The sequence below is a fragment of the Mustela putorius genome, unplaced genomic scaffold (assembly GCF_011764305.1).
Source record: "Mustela putorius furo isolate JIRA1106 unplaced genomic scaffold, ASM1176430v1.1 tig00000596_pilon_pilon_pilon, whole genome shotgun sequence".
In the NCBI taxonomy this organism is placed as follows: Eukaryota; Metazoa; Chordata; class Mammalia; order Carnivora; family Mustelidae; genus Mustela; species Mustela putorius.
Window position 1 is genome coordinate 4627021 of NW_025421428.1, and position 15432 is coordinate 4642452.

Below are 15432 nucleotides of genomic sequence, written 5' to 3' on the forward strand. Positions count from 1 at the left end.
GAACAAATGTTGGAGAGGATGCAGAGAAAGGGGAACCCTCCTATACTGTTGGTGGGAATGCAAGTTGGTGCAGTCACTCTGGAAAACGGTATGGAGGTTCCTCAAGAAGTTGAAGATAGAGCTACCCTATGACCCAGAAACTGCACTGCCGATATTTACCCTAAAGATACAAATGTAGTGAAAAGAAGGGGCACCTGCACCCCAATATTTATAACAGCAGTGTCCACACTGTCCAAACTGGAAGGAGCCAAGATATCCTTCAACAGGTGAATGGATAAAGAAGATATGGTTCATATATACAGCGGAATATTACTCAGCCATAAGAAACAATGAAAACCTACTATTTATTTCAACGTGGATGGAACTGGATGCTGTTATGTTAAGTGAAATAAGCAGAGAAAGACAATTATCATATGGTTTCACTCGTATGCAGAATATAAGAAATAGCAAAGAAGATCATAGGGAGAGGGAGGGAAAACTGAATGGGAAGAAATCAGAGAGGGAGGCAGAGCACGAGAGGCTCTTAACATTAGGAAACAAATTGAGGGTTGTTGTAGGGAGGTGGGGGGGGATGGGGTAACTGGGTGATGGGCATTAAGGAGGGCACATGTGATGAGCACTGGCTGTTTTACACAATAGAAGAATCAGAAACTAATTATGTACTATATGTTGGCTAACTGAATTTAAATTACAAAAAGGAAAAAAGAAAATTGAGGTGAAAAATATTGAGTGCTTTTCTCAAGATCATGCAGCCCACATGGGCCAGAACTTGGATCCCAACTAGGATGGTGTTAAACACAAAACGGTATGTCCTCACACTTTAGCAAACCTTCAACAGGATTATGCCAGAAGGGAATATGCAGGGAGGTTCTTTTTTACGGTGGAAATCTTCTACCGAAACGTCCTTATGCCAGCAACTGACAGGCTTTCAAAATCAACGTTGTATGGAGTCCTCTATTGTAACTGCTAGAGGCAGGACCCCTCTCAAGCCCTGTGTTGACCTGAGTGGTGGCAGGGCACAGGAAAACACTCGGGATGCTGAAAGAGCAGCCGTGGACTCGAATCCTGGCTCCACTACTCACAACATGTCTTTGGCAAAATCCCTTCCCTGCTGTTTCCCTTTCTTCATGCATAAGACAGACTAAAGGCTGCTCTCAGCAGAAACGTGCGGGACGTGTATGTGGGAGCAGCTTGTAAGCCACAAAACACAATATACGTCATGGGGGCAACTGGGAAGTGTCTGATAAAGAAGAAGCTGGTGGCCAGGAAGGAGAAGCAGGGCTGGACCAAACACAGAGAGGAAGGGACGGACATCTGGCTGTGAGAGCAGAGGGGGCTGGGACTAGATGCATGCAGGGGGCCGGTGTTGCCAGAATCAGAATCATTTTTCCATTGTTTCTGTCTAGGGCTCATCAGCATGGACTTTGCTTCTCCAGGGATCTCCCTGGTTTGACCTCCTAAATCCCTTGAATCTTGTGGACCTTTTCATTTCCCCACCAGCACTCTGGTGAAAACCATCATTCCCACCTACATTATTCCAGTATCGTCCCTGTGATGTATTGGGTTCCCGCAGCCCCGCTGGATGCCCCCTCCACCAACCATTCTCTGCACTGAAGAAACAGCGTTCTTTTAACAATAAAAAAATGATCACCTAACTCTTCATGTTAAAGTCGGGGTTAGTGTCCCAGAGCCGCCATAGCAAAGGGCCACAGACCAGGAAGCGTAAAACAATAGAAATGTGTCTTCTCTCAATTCTAGAGGAGTTGGCAGGTTGGTTCCTTCCTGGGGCTGTGCAGGGTCTGTCCCATGCCGCTCGCCTTGTCTTGTAGATGCTGGTCTTCTCTCTTGTCTCTTTACACTGTCTTCTCTGACGCCTGTGTGTTTCTGGGTCCAAATTTCCCCTTGTCATGAGGACACTGATCATGTTGGATTGTGATCCATTCTAATGACTTCACTTTTAATCTGATTACCTCTGCAAAGACCCTATCTCCAAATAAGGTCACATTCTGGGGTACTGGAGATTAGGACTCCAATGTATCTTTTTTGGGGGACCCAACCCATCACTGGCACTTTCCTGATGCATGAGTCTCCCCATTACCCACAGACTGAGGGCCAGTTCCTTCCTGTGGCTTTACTGGGCTTCCTGTGAAGTGGCTCCTGCGGGCTCTGTGGCCGGTTTCATGCTCCAGTTGTAAGGCAGTCTTTGCTTCTTCTTGCCTTAGGGGCTTACTTCTCTATGCGCCCGAATCATCCATTAGCCCTGTCTGTTACCCTGGCAGGAGGTCCCCCCTTCAGCCTCCAGCCTCTAGTCTCCAAACTCCAGCAGTACATTCTTTCAGAACCCGGCGGCCCTCCGGCCCACACACTATGGACTAGGACTGAATCTTAGTATTTACAACACTGCTTTCCCCACTAGGCTGTGAGCTGCCCAAGTATGAGGACCACGTCTGGTTCTTTGTTACACCAACCCCCTCTGGCGTGGTTCCTGGAACATAGTAGTCCCTTGATAAATATTTGTGGAATGAAAGAATGCCTGGATGTTCATTTCGGATTCTGAACAGATGGAAGGAAGAAAAGCAGCAGCCCTCAGCACTCCGTGAAGTTCACGGCCCGTGGGACCGGGACCAGACAGGAAGGACAGGAGCCTTCTCTCCTGGAAGGTTCCCCTTGGTTTCTTACTCCTTCAGCTTTGAGACACACTCGTAGGGAATCTGCGCCAGAGAAACTTAGAGATCATGTAGTCCAGCCCTCTCACTTGAAGGAGGGGGAAGATTGAGACCTGCTGGGAGGAAGAACCTTCGTCATTGTGATGTTTGAATTGCTAGAACCAAGAGTGGAACACAGGCCTCCTGGCTTCTCCCTGTGGCAGGGGTCACACTGCACATGGGGGATAGGGCCCACTTTCTAGGTATGGGGTCTTATCCTTGCCAGGAAAGCGGTCTAGAGCAAGTTCCTTAACCTCTCTGTGACTCAGTTTCTCCATCTGTGGAGTGGGACTAATAGGAAAACCCGTCTCACAGCGCTGCTGGCTCGGTGAACACATGAAAGCACAGGGCCCTGCAGAGGGTCAGCACCTCCGCCCCCAGAGTGAGCAATTTAGACTCCAAGATGAGGGGAAAATGTTTTGATAAAGTAAATAAGCAGGCATGGTCAAATTCTGGAAGGTTGCGTGTTCCACACTTAGGTTAACCAAACATGTGAAAGCCAGAGGCTTTAGTCATAGGGACCACCCGTTTCTTTGTGCACACACAGCGCTTGACTTGGTTGGGTTCTTTTTGACAAAAACACATGGATAACCCTTTCCTGACTCATGGACATCTTATCAAAGTCCTTGCGGGGATTTTGACACAAACCCTTTGGAACTCACTGTTCTCAGATGGTGGGTGACGGGGAAGGCATGCCTGGTAAGCGTGGACTGTGAACCTGGTTGTTTGTTGCAACCAGATGTTTTCTCTCCACTGCAACCTCTCTAGATGCAGAAGATGTCTCTGGGTGATGTCTGCAAATTGATTTAGGATCCACACTTCAGTTCAAGCGCCCAGCCCCTTCACCCTCTCCCTTACCTCTGCTCCAGGAAACCAAGGAGAACAAGGAGGAGCCACGTGCTTGGTCAGCAGGTTTCCCCCACAGGGTTTCAAATTTCTTTCTCATCTCCACCTCTCATCCCCAGCCCCAGCCTGACTGTTACCCAGAGTTACAAAGATGAGGACTTACGTGCCCAGAGACCTTTCCCAGCCTGTAATGGTTTGGACTCCCTTCACGAGACCTCCTTGGGACCCCTTGTGCTCTGAGGGAATAGGGTATTCTCTTTGCCTACTGTTCCCTTGGGGACATCTTCTCTGTGCCCTTTCCAGGTTTAGAAAGCAAATCACAGCCCAAGGGGATGCGGAATGTCAGGGGCCTTCTACTTGGTGTTGAGGCTATTCCCAGAGCCTGCTCAGATTCATGGTCAGGTCTCATAGATGTGACTCAGCTTCGCCATTTGTAGGTGACTAAGGGTTGAGTAGCAATGATGGGTATTCTGGAAGATGGGGATGTCAATGGAAGTGACTTGGTATTTTTATTTTGGAGGGGCGAAGTATAAATAGGGGGCCAGCAGTTTTCAGACAATGGAAAAGTGTGTATATGTGTGCACATAAGCACGTGTTTGGGTGTGTGCTGGTGCTCACCCAAGGACAAGTGATGAAGATAGATTAAAGTCTGCTGTTGGTTTATAGGGTAATATCAGGTTCTTTGGTTTCAGGGAGTGTTGAAGATACCAGGGGCTCCTAAGTGTTGGATTTGGAGACAGAGTAACATTTGACACAGTTTATCCATTGCAAGCTCTCTTAGCCTTGTTCCGGTTTCAGCTGGAGTTGTGGCCCAGCTGATGTGGAGTCGTCTGCACTCCTGGGAGTACCTCTGGCTCTTCAGTTGAGGAATTGCAGGCATGGCTCTTTGGATGCTGGAAAGCATCCTTGAGAATTTCCGTACAGATCAGAGGAGGTAGGGGCATGTTTAGGAGAGAGACTAGATTTTCTATTAATTTGTATATTGGGGCTCCTGAATGTTACCCCCTGCATTACTCCAGAGTCACATGTGAAAAAACAAACAAACAAAAAACTAGTCAAGTATTTGGCTCCCTTCCTTGCTTGCGGTCTACCCTCCTCTCCTCCCCTCCCCTCCCCTCCCCTTCCCTCCCCTTCCCTCCCCTTCCCTCCCCTCCCCTTCTCTCCTGTCCTTTCTTTGTTTTTTCTTTTCTTCTTTTCTCCTCTCTTTTCTTTCTTTCTTCCTTCCTTCCTTTCTTTCTTTCTTTCTTTTTTTCCTACTTCATCCTCTCCTGAAAAGTATGGGGTTGTTTAGAAAGATAGAAACAATGAACATAGATAAAATAAATATATTTAAAACTAAATATTAATTAGAAAATAAATAAAAAAAATAGCCAAGGGACAAGAAGCAAAAAAGTAAGGTGTAGAAGATGATGATAGACAGCGTGAGAAAGAGCACAAAATCAGCAGCAAGCACTGATACTCCTTCTGGAAGCTCATTTCGTTCTGAGCTTGCTGATGACCAAAGTGGAGAGGGTGAGAAGGTCATTTATATGACTTTCAGTATCCAAAAGATAAAAACACATCCGTTATATAGGAGACACACTACCAACTCTGGCTCTCTGATCTGAGAAAAATATCCCTTGTGGGTTCTCAGGAAGAGATTACAGTGCACTGCGAAGAAAACTTTCACAAGACCCTTAGAGGAAACCGTGAATTCTTCTAAGAAGCCTCAGTGGAAGCTTAGGGGGCATCCTGCCAAGACCCAATTTAGGCAAAGTGATCCTTGGGGATCTGCAGTGTAGGCAGGCAGGAAGCCCCCTGATGGTCTCTCTTGCTTCAATGTTAGTCTTGACTTAAGGATGGTGGTTCTTCATGTAGAGCATGCCTGACTCCCCCAGAGCATTGTTAGATGGGCTACAAGAGACTGAGAGCCACCTGACATGGGGTGTTTGTTTCCTATGTATGAAGAAATGTGCTTCCCCCCCCCTTTCTGAGAATGATTAACACTGTTTTCACTAGATTCTCCCATGGATCCTTGACCTAAAATAGACTGAGCCTTCCATGCAGAGGACTGGAGCTTAGGAAGTCCTCCATGAACGTCGTTTTCCTCCATTAGGTTTTGCTAGTTGTGTTAGTGGTGATGAGTTCTGGATTAGCAGGTGCCCAGAGGGCCACTCCTCTGAGTGTCTGGTGAGGGCTGAGACATCAGCTTTCACGTCAGCCATGCTGGGCTAGTACTGAGATGTGCTTGCTGAGGCTAGGAAGCCTAATGAGGACAGGGGCCTTTGCACATTCTAGCAAATGTGCCTAGGATCCTGTGAAGTGGGACAGGACACCAATCTGTTGAGTAGGTTAACTCACCCCTGCTTGGATGTGAGCCTGGAAATTTCCCCTGGTAAGTCCAAGCCTCCCGTAAAAAGGAATCTGGAATCTGTTCTAACATAACGATCAAGGTCACCACATTTCTGTGCCGAAAACACCATAATTTTAGGCTGGAGCTTTCCTTTTGTAGCTCTGTTTTTAAATTTCAGAAGTAGTGTGCACTCATGGTAAGATACTCAAATAATTTAGAAGTTAATAGTTAATGAAAGTGAAGAGTGTCCCCTTCCATGCCCAATTGAACTCTTCCCTTTATACACAAACATGTATATACATAAAGCCTTGCTGTTTGTATTGTTCTCAACTTCTTCTTCCCATGGAATATTCTATCAGTTCCTATAAACAGCACTGATATTAAAAATATCTAATAACTCGACCACTGATATAAATTAATTTATAAATATAAAATATATTCCATTTAATGCCTAACTCAACCTAACTGTATATATACATCAGGGGTCCCTGAATTACGGCTGCTGGCCAGAGTATGTCTACTACCTGTGTCTGTAATAACTCATTCACTTACATATTGTCTGTGACTGCTTTCACACTACAGTGGCAGAGTTGAGTAGCTGTGACAGAGACTGCACTGACCTGCAAAGTATTTACTATGTGGCCTTTTGCAGAACAGTTTGCTGAATCCTGATAAATATTATAAGAGAACATTACAAGCTGAAGGGCAAAGACTGTCAAGTTATTTTAATAATTTCCAAGTAACTTGTTGATTTCAGTGTGCTTTATGAATTGATTGAAAACTATTTTATGGAAGTGTGATACACATATGAGAACTAATGCAAGTCATAAGAGATTTATCACAAAATGAAAATGTCCACTTAGCCACTACTGAACCTTATCAGTACCTTAGAAGCCCTCTTTCTCATGCCCCTGGTCATCACTGACCTTCCCTCTTTCCTCCTCCCAAAGTTAACCCCTTTCCTGACTTCTACCACTTTAATCAGGTTTTCCTACTTCTGACCTTTACATAAATGGAATCATATCATAAGTTTTCTTTTGCACCTGGCCTCTTTTGTTCAAGGTTGTGTTTCAGAGATTTTTAGCAGAATATTTTTCCCCCTAGAGATTTTTATTTTGTGTAGCTGTAGCTAGCTCATTTTCATTGTTTTACAGCATTCTTTTGTATCATTAGCTTTCTATTTAATTAATAATTTTGTTGTTAATGGACATTTGGGTTGCTTTTGGCTCTTGCTTCTTCTGACAACAAACATGAATATTGGTTGCTATAAATATTCTTGTAAAGACTTGGAGCCCATTTACACATCTTTTTGTCGGGCATATACTAGGATAGTAGGGTATGCATATATTCAATTATAATAGATAATGCCAAATCATTTTTCCAGTGTGCTTGTTGGAACTTAGCCCCTGCAGTACTATATGCGTTCTCGTGCTCTCTCTACCAACATGTGTGGTTTCATTTTCTACTTCTCTGGGGGTTAATGAGATGGAGCCCTATCTCATGTTTCCCAGTCATCGCAAATCCTCTTGTAAAGCACATGTTCAAGTATATTGCTTACCTCCTGTGGGGTGGCCTCTTATTTTATTTTATTTTGTTTTGTTTTATTTTATTTTACTAATTCAAGGCATTTAAAAATGTATTATGGATAAGATATATCCATAACCATGGGGTTATAGGTAATGCAAGTATTTTCTTCCACCTGGTGACTTGCTTTTTCCTTTTCTCAGTGGTTTCTTTTGATGAATAGAAGTTCTTGATTTTAAGGTAATTTATTATTTTTTCCCTCTGTGTTTCATTTTTTCTATTTTCCGAAAAAATTCCCTATTCCAAAGGCATAATGACACTCTTTTGTGATGTTTTCTATAAAATGTATTGTTTTATCTTTCACACTTAGGTTTACAAGTGTGACTTAATTATTTTATATGATGTGAGATAGGGGTTTCCCCTTCTGCATGTATTTGCAAGTAACCCGGAACTGTTTCTTGGAAAGATAGCCTCGTACCATTGCTTTGCACGGCCTCCTCTGTCATGACCAAGCATAAATGTGAGGGTCTGTTTTGGGTGTCTCTTTCATCCTTTGGTCTGCCTGATGACCTTTAAGCCAATGTTACTGTAACTTAATGATTGTCGTTTTATAAGTCTTGATATCTCATGGAACGTGTTTTCCACCTTGTTACTCTTTTTCAAGTTCATTTGTGGTTAATCTTGACTTCTTGCCCTTTTATGTAAGTTTCTGAATCAGCCTATCAAAAATACCTGCTTGGGTTTAAAAAATTTTTTTATTTTTATTTTTTTTTATTTGAGAGAAAGAGAACACAAACAGGAGGAGGGGACAGAGGGAGAGAGAGAGAGAGATTGAGAGAGAGAGAGAGGGAGGGAGAGAAAAGCAGACTTCCTTCCTGAATGTGGAGCCCCATATAGGGCTTGAGCCCATAACCCTGAGATCATGACCTGTGCCAAAATCAAGAGTTGGATATTTATATGACTGAGCCACCCAGGTGCCCCTTGCTTGGGTTTTGAATGGAATTTTACTGAATCTATAGTTTAATTTGGAGAGAATGGCATAATTGAAACAGTCCATGTTTTAATCTGTGAACTTGTGTATGTCTTGCCATTCACTTACATCTTATTAAATTTTACCCAATCATGCTTTATAAGTTTCAGTGTAGAGGTCCTCCACATCTTCATTTGATTTCTCTCTATGTATTTGATCTTTAATGCTTATTTAAATAAGCTCTTTTAAAAATTCATTTTGATCACTTTATGGAAATATAATCATTTTAAAATTTCATGTCTTTATTTAAATTCTAGCTAGTTAAGTACATGGCAAAATTAATAATTGGTTTCAGGTTAGGGATTCATCACTTACATATAACACCTAACGCTCATCATAACAAGTGACCCCCTTAATACAACGTCCATTTACCCCACCCCCTGCCCACCTTCCTTCATCAACCCTCAGTTTGTTCTGTATTGTTAAGAGTCTCTTATGAGTTGCTTCTCTCTCTCTTTCTTCCCTTCCCATAAGTTCATCTGTTTTGTTTCTTAAATTCTACATACAAGTGAAATCATATGGTGTTTGTCTTTCTCTGGCTGACTTCTTTTGCTTAGCATAATACCCTCTAGCTCCATCCACACTGTGCAAATGGCAAGATTTCATTCTTTTTGATGGCTGAGTAATAGCCCATTATATATATATATACTACCTCTTCTTTATCCATTCATCAGTTGTTGGACATTTGGGTTCTCTCCATAGTTTGGCTATTGTTGATAATGATGCTATAAACATAGAAGTGCTGATGTATTTTTGTATCCTTTGGGTAAATACCTCATAGTGCAACTACTGGGCCATAGGGAAGTTCTATTTTTAATTTTTTGAGGAAACGTCATACTGTTTTTCAGAGTGGGTGCATCAGCTTCCATTCCCACTAGGAGTGTAAGATGGTTCCCCTTTCTCCATATCCTCACCAACACCTGTTGTTTCCTGGTTGTTAATTTTAGCCATTCTGATAGGTGTGAGGTGGTATCTCACTGTGGTTTTGATTTGTATTTTCCCTGATGATGAGTGATGTTGAGCATCTGTTCATGTGTCTGTTATCCATCTGTATGTCTTCTTTGGGAAAATGTCTATACCTATCTTCTGCCCATTACTTAACTGTTTGTTTTTTGGGTTTTGAGTTTGGTAAGTTCTTTATAGATTTTGGATACTAACCCTTTATCAGATATTTTAATTTTAATTAAATTTAAATTTTAATTTTAATATAGTATATTGAATTTTAATTTTAATTTTATATAGTATATTGAATTTATTTTACTAAATGCTTTGTTTAAGATGTTCAGGAGTGATATTAAGCTCTAATTTTCCTTTTCTTGTAACAACCTTTTAAGTATTGCAGTGCCTATTCTGCATGATCGCTAAGGCTGGGTCTTGGGTAGGATCTGACAATCAAATCTGTGAGCCACAACAAGATACACCCAGCTTCAAACTGACATGGTTTCACAATAGGATAAATGCTGGACAGTATATCATGCATTCAGAAGCACTGTAGAAGTCTTGTTTATCCTCTATGCATCTCTCTATGTCCACAGTAATTTCACACTAGAATGTGAATGGTCATGTAAAGAGATGGTCAATGTAAAGAGATGAGCCAGACTATCACAGATTAAGAATTGCATCAGATCTGGGGTCTCTTTGGGTTTTATATCTTGATGATCATATAGTCCTCTCTGGGATGTGTTTCTGTTCTTTTTAAATGGAAGCATTTTTATTTTATGTGCAATGAGTTGGCATTAAGGTAGGTATCTTAGATATCTGTTGTTAAGGTGGTTATCTTGGATGACCCATTCACTTAATCCAACGTAATGATGCCTATCTATCACATACTGGTGAAAACATTGATGGCACATATTGAGGCTACACGTGTGGATCAGTCCATGTCGGTTTGAGCAGATGCAGCAAGAACAAGAACCCTGGCCAAATTCCCTCAGAGGGCTCCTGGAGAGTTCTTAGTGACCCATCTTTCTCTCTCAGATAAAACGAGGCAAAAGGCGGGATGTGTTTCTAACCCCTATTGTTCTGTGGAACTGTTCTTGTCCATTACTGGTTACCCAATAGGCAATCTTGACAAAGAGTCACAGCACACTGGTTTACTACATAGCAGGATCCTAATTTATCTTAGAGCTGGTATATTCTTACACATTCTTTGAATTACTGCTATAAGATGGGGATATAAGAGGTAAGTCCTCAGGTTTTCAGAAGGATGAAGACATCGTTATAGTCTACTCATTAATTCTTTCCTTCCAATTAACTGCTGGCAATTATGAATACTTACTTGCTATATATTACTTAGGTATTAAAATATTCTCAAAACAGTAATTTCCATATATCTGATGTATTAAAAATAGATGTTTTAAAACTCTGCAACACTAGGACCTGTATTATCCAATGAAGAGGTGGTATTCCTTCCCAGTAATCACATTGAACCAGGAGTACATTACTTCACACGATTTCTGATATACCTTTTCCAGCTGGACTATTTCTTTCCCTTCCCCCTCCCCCCACAACAAGTTGTATTTTTTACAGGCTTCATCAGAGAAATTCAGTTACATAAGTCATTTTTCTAGAAGTAAATTCTGGGGCATAAATATATTTCATTCACCAAAGAACAAGTTTTATATTGATTTAGGACTTAGGTATCGTTGTGGAGCACCACATATTTATCTCCCATGGGGACGATCCAAGATTGATCCGTCACTTGTTTAACATTTCCAAATGTATCATAGAGAGCCAAAGTTCTTTTTTAGGGGTGTCAGTAAACACCATGCTTAGGAGTTAAATCTTGTCATGGTTTAGGCTGGCCGTACTGTTCCCACAAGTGAATCTCTCTTTTCTGAGCCTTGCCATTGCTGTTTATATCAGATAGTATTGCTGTCAACATGGCAATTGCTCCTTCCTGGGTGAGGAGGGTATGTGTTCTTTCCCAGTTATCAATCAGCAAGATGTTGAGTCAGCTCAGTAAATGCATAGTCCATCAAAATACTGCCCCATCATATTTCTGGACCAAATGTCAAGTTCATCCAGTTTCCTAGAAGAAGACTTCCCTCTAGTGACTAGAATGAGTCTTCAAAACAGTAATTTCCTTGAGTCCACACACTTAGCCAAGCTCCTGACCCTTTAAATCCTTTTTAGTCCTCAGAGCCAATGTTGCATGATCACAAGTGTTGTTGCCATGTGTATCTGTGGCACAAGACTAATTCAAGTACACTATGTTCACCAAAAACCTTTGTGTTCCTCAAGGGATTGCCAGGTGATCGTATTCACGCAGTTGGTGCAATTCAGTTCAAATATCCAAAGCCTTTTTCACAATCCTTTTTCATTTTTTTAGAAGTTCCAGAGTGAAGTCATCATTGGTATGTGACAAACTCTGTCATGTCAACATTCCCCTCTTGTTCTTAGGTCTTCTCTTGTTCTTCTTTCCATTCCTTTTCATACCCTTAAAACTTAGCCTTAATATGGGATTAAAATATTTTAAAAAATATTCTTAGTGGAGAATACAGGCAGCAACCTCCTTGATCTCAGCTGCAGCAACTTCTTGCTAGACACATCTCAGAGGCAAGAGAAACAAAAACAAAAATGAACTATTGGGATTTCATCAAGATAAAAAACTTTTGCATAGCAAAAGAAACAGTCAACAAAACTAAAAAGTAACCTATGGAATGGGAGAAGATATTTGCAAATGTCTTATCAGATAAAGGGCTAGTATCCAAAATCTATAAAGAACTTATCAAACTCAATACCCCCAAACCAAAAAATCCAGTCAAGAAATGAGCAGGAGGGACACCTGGATAGCTCAGTCTGTTAACCATCTGCCTTCAGCTGAGGTCATGATTCCAGAGTCCTGGGATCGAGCCCCAAGTTGGGCTCCTTTCTCTCTCTCCCTCTGCCCCTCCCCCCTACTTGTGCTTTCTTCCTTTCAAGTTAATAAATAAAATTTTAAAAAGAAATAGGCAGAAGATATGAACAGACAGTTCTCCAAAGAAGACGTATAAATGGCCAACAGATCCACAAGAAAAGGCTCAAAACATCACTCAGCATCAGGAAAATGCAAATCAAAACCACAGTAAGATGCCACCTCATGCTGGTCAGAATGGTTAAAATGAATAACCCAGGAAACAACAGATGTTGTCAAGGGTGCAGAGAAAGGGGCACCCTCTTAGACTGTTGGTGGGAATGCAAATTGGTGCAGCCTCTCTGGAAAACAGTATGGAGATTCCTCAAAAAGTTAAAAATAGAGCTACCCTATGACCCAGCAATTGCACTACTAGGTATTTATCCAAAAGATACACAGTAATTCAAACAGGTATATGCACCCCAATGTTTATAGCAGCAATGTCCACAATAGCCAAAATATGAAAAGAGCCCAGATGTCCATCAACAGATGAATGGATAAAGAAGAGGTGATATGTGTGTGTGTGTGTGTGTGTGTGTGTGTGTGTGTGTACTGTATATATATATAATGGAATATTAGTCATCAAAAAGAATGAAATCTTGCCATTTGCAACAATGTGGATGGAACTAGGGGTATTATGCTAAGTGAAACAAGTCAGTCAGAGAAAGACAAATACTACATGATTTCACTCATATGTGGAATAAAAATTATCTGCTGAACATAGGAGAAGGGAAGGAAAAATAAGATGAAAATTGAGAGGGAGGCAAACCGTAAGGGACCCTGAACTCTAGGAAACGAGCTGAGGATTGCTGGGGGAGAAGAGGGAGGAAGGGATGGGCATTAAGGAGGGACATTACTTTATGTAAGCTGGGTATTATATGCAACTGGTAAATCACTAAATTCTACCTCTTAAACCAATTTAAAAAAAAGGAAATTGAACATAAATAAATAAGTAAACAAAATCATTTTAAAAACCTCCTCTTGGCCATCATTATAATTCCTTAAGTGCCTGTTGGTATAGTTTTCCATCCACACACATTATCTGATGTAGTTAAAAGAGCAAATTAGATTCCAACATATCGGCAGATGACAACAACATGCATCTCTCATACCCAGGTACTTGCTTTAACCAGGGTGTCATCCTGGTTTACAGAAACATAATGTAGTGGTTGTTAGCTGACAGTCACAATATGCCCAGTGAGGTTCAAAGGTAGGAATCAAAATAATAAATGTAACATGTAACTAAAATGATATTTCCAACCTATGATGATCTAGGCAGTTCATCAAGGAACTCTGAGTGATGTCTTCTCTTCAGACAGTGTATATAAGGTCTCAGAAAACTGTTGAGGTGTGGCTTTGGTTCAGTTGTCTTTTAAAAAAAAAAAATTATTTATTTATTTATTTATTTACTTATTTGATGGAGAGGGAGAGAGAGAGAGCACAAGCAGGCAGAGTGGCAAGCAGAGGAAGAAGGAGAAGCGGGCTCCCCACAGAGTAGGGGGAGCCTGATGTGGGAATCAATCCCAGGTACCTGAAATCATGACCTGAGCTGAAGGCAGTTACTTAACCAACTGAGCCACCCAGGCACCCTCTACCAGTTCTTTTTTTTTTTTTTTTTTTGCTTTCTAGTTGTCCTTCTTAAGGGATAATTAGTCCAAGAGTAGCTTCTTATATTGGCCATGACCCAACACCACATATGAGAGGAACAACTGAGACTATTAGTTGTGCTGAGGTGGTTTTTAAGGAAAGAATGATAACTCCCTTTCCTGCCATTATTTCCCATTATGTGACCTCTTTTCAACTGCCACAGGTCTCCTGATTTTTCCAGTTTCTACCTGTCTTACCCCAGATTGGACTTCACTGGTTCAGCTATACTGCCCTCTAGAGGCATGTGGCAGGATTAGGCTCTCCAGAGCTGCTGCTTTTCATTTTTAGGAAGGAGTAGAATAGCAAAGGATGATGGGCCAATCTCTACCAGGAAAGAGAGAGGCATCACCTATGGTCAGTCTTAACTTAGCATCACTGAGTGAAGTTGCTATTCAGTCCATTTTTCCTTTAGGAATATGCACAGGAAAATTTAGAGGGATGTAGGTAGAATTCTGAGCAGCAATGTCTCCTTTAGTCTGGACTGCAGATGTTGCCTTGGACTCAAGTCAAGCCAGTTGGATTCACAAGACACAGACATTTTGTAAGGTGGAGATGATTTTTGTGAGGTGATAGGTAACATCATCCCTGTCCCTCTCATTCCCATCTCTGCACCTCCTTGAATTTCCAAAGATATTCTTCTTATACTGTCCCTTAATTTCAGATGAAGCACATATTTGCACGATATTAATCTATACTGTGCACCAGTGCTAATAGTCCCAGGCCTTGTTTCATTATCTCTAGGTCATCCAACTTCTTTTACATATAGTAAAATAATGCAAATCGTAAGTGTACAGCCTTTTACTGATGGTTTATCTAATTCCTGCTGATGAACACTGGAGTTGTTTTTAGTTTGTTCTACTACGAATAAAGCTGCTGTGAATATTTTATACAAGATTTTTTATAGACAAATGGTTGTTGTATGTGTAATTTTATTAAGAATTGCCAAACTGTTTTCCAAAGTGATTACATAATTTTACATTCCCACCATCAATATATGAGAGTTTCAGTTGCTCCAAATCCTACAAAGATTTTGTATTGTCTTCTTAATTGTAGTCAGTCTATTGAGTGTTCAGTGGTATCACGTTGTGACTTGAACTTATGTTTCCCTGATAAGTAATGATGTTGAGTGTCTTTCGTATGTGGTATTGGCCATTTGAATATCTTCTTTTGTAAACTGTCTGCTCAAATTTTTTGTTCACTTTTTTAAAATTTAAATCATATTAATTCACATATAGTGTATTATTAGCTTTAAAGGTAGAGTTAAGTGATTCATCAGTTGTATTTAATGCCCAGTGATCATTACATCCTTAATGAACCTCCTTATGCAAATCCTCCTTAATGGGAATCATCCAGTTACCCCATTCCCCACCTCCATCCCCCTCCAGCAACCCTCAGTATGATTCCTATGGTTGAGAGTCTCTTGTGGTTTGTCTCCCTCTCTGATTTTTTTCTT